General features: G+C 42.2%; 1 protein-coding gene across 1 annotated transcript in view; it reads left to right on the forward strand.

The window, feature by feature from the left end:
* Positions 1-1,210: 1,210 nt before the first annotated feature.
* pparab (peroxisome proliferator-activated receptor alpha b) overlaps positions 1,211-2,294 on the forward strand; it is a 30,405-nt gene continuing 29,321 nt past the window's right edge. The window contains exon 1 of the mRNA XM_031859484.1: positions 1,211-1,435. The gene's annotated coding sequence lies outside the window, so the exon portion shown is untranslated. The remainder of the gene's footprint in view (positions 1,436-2,294) is intronic.

Consider the following 2,294-nt stretch of genomic DNA (forward strand, 5'->3'; position numbering starts at 1 on the left):
CAACAAATATTATCCCCAAATTCCCAGTCAGACCTAATATACTATAGTGATGCAACACTGAGAGAGGCATTCTTCAGATCTTAAGCACGTTTTGCTGAGTAACATGTCTACTGTACTTTTGCTAAGGTAAAATTCTAAAGATGTTTACTTGTAATGAAGTATTTATAGTGTGGTAGGCCACTGCTACTTTACTTTAGTATTGTACCCTGACCTCAAGAGTATCTTTGCATTGCTGTTTGTCCATATGTGTATCCTCCTGTACATGTGTAGTCAAGTTACTCCTGCGCTAACTGTCATTAAGCAAAATCAATTCAGACTTTCTTTGTTTTTGTACTGCAATTTTTACAGAATTGTCCTTCTTTCTTACTCGAATGCTGAGTGTATTTCTTTGAAAGTCATACTAGTAATGAGTTAATTAATGTATATCACCTATATCCCCTCACCATACAGAGACCTTTTAAACTAGATCATCTTATAAGCATGCAAGATTTTTAAAACAGGAACGGATCATTTGAGCACTGAAAGTACTTTGGTCTGTAGTCTCTTTTGTGTTTTTCCATCTTTATATGTTTTTTTTACTTTTTGATGCATTTATGTTTTGTTTTTTTAAGTCTGTTGTTTGTATTGTTGTGTACTGCTTTCGTGAAACCTTCAGGCTCTTTGCCAAAAAACCCAATATCACAATGGCATTGTCCTCGCTTAAAAAAAGGTTGAATAAATAAGAGCATCCCTCTTTGCATGTATTAATTGTATGTATTACTAATTTGTTTAAGTGTATGCTTTGGGAATATGTTGTCAGAACGTCATGCACTGAATTGGGAGCAAGAGAGAGAGGGAACACTTGGGTGACCCGAGGAGAGTCGACATGAGGACGGTGTCCCGGGTATGCAAACGCTGCCAGCCTCTATTCCTTCAGTTCAGCATCATTGTATTAAATACAATGTATTTTGACTCTCACACTGTAATTGATTACCGGTCCTACACTACTATTTTCGCAATCAGTGCCTTTTTATCTTTTCTTTGGGCATTGCACGGCAGGAAGGTGTGCAGAGCACGTTGAGAGGAAGAGGTTTTGTTTTTTTCTTGCTGTCACCATGGTTAGGGGGCGTCCGTCTCAAAGGAATCAGCTGCGCTCTTTCCATTCGCTAAAACTATAGGTGTGTCAGGGGGTGTGCGCCTTCTCTCCTCCAGCTGTCCGTCATGATGTCACTTCCTGCGGGTGTGAACTCATGGCTCTGCTTTGTATCGACATGGTGGAGGATTTATGACAGCGGCAGCGCTGCTGGGAGACAAACAAGGACGTTTTTTCGGGGTCGGGGACTATTTTTTTTTTTTTCCCCCTCCGCGCTCCTCTCTCGATCCCACACCGAGCGTTTCTCAACCCAGCGTGATTCCAGAGGACATGGAGGCTTCGGATTGGGCTGTCCATCGTAAGGTAGATATGCACCCTCCTGCAGCAGCTGAGAGACTTGTCTGTGAGGGAATGTAGTTCAATGCACAGAGATGGTTGCAGCCTAGAAAAGGCGCATATGTTTCCAGTTTTAGAACGAGAGCCCAACACCTGCACACGACAGTCCACAGGCAACATGAAGATTCTTCCAAGACCATAGGACCATTGTTATTGTATTGAGGCAGGCTAATCTGATTTCAGTTTGCACGCCTGCGCAGCTAAAGTGGTGCTTGCTTCAATAGACAACATCTCTATTCATTAGGAAGCCACAACGACTGTTTACTGTCTTGCTGGTGCGCCCTTATTACTGTAACAGTGGTTATTAAGAAGGTTGCTTATTGCTTGTCATGGAGGCTGGTTAGCATGGTGACAGTGACAATAATGCCACCTGCATGACACCTGCATGTGGCTTCTTGAGTGTAAATATTGTTTCCACGGTGTACCAAGGAGTTTGGAACGTGTTATCTAGTTTTTTTTTTTAAAGTTTTGTTTTGATTTTGTGGACGTTGTTTGCCTTTTATTTCACAGTAAACAGAAGAACCTTGACAGGAAATGAGGGGAGACAGACAGTGAATGTCATGCAGCAAAGGTTCCCGGTTGCACTTGAACCAGACTTCAAGGGCAGGCTTGAAATCATGCCTGGAAATCATAGGATTTTAGGATTTCTCATGGCCAGTGGTCAGTGCAATCAGGAAGGCTTTACTGTGAAGTGTTAGATGGACAAATGGGTGAAGCAGTAGTTAATGTGTAGCTGCAGGTGCTGTGAATTATAAAATAAACCTGAAGCATCTCTCTCTCTATCTCTCTCTCTCTCTCTCTCTCTCTCTCTCTCTCTCTCTCTCTC

The sequence above is a fragment of the Anarrhichthys ocellatus genome, unplaced genomic scaffold (genome assembly GCF_004355925.1).
Source record: "Anarrhichthys ocellatus isolate YVR2014 unplaced genomic scaffold, GSC_Weel_1.0 scaffold2, whole genome shotgun sequence".
NCBI lineage: Eukaryota > Metazoa > Chordata > Actinopteri > Perciformes > Anarhichadidae > Anarrhichthys > Anarrhichthys ocellatus.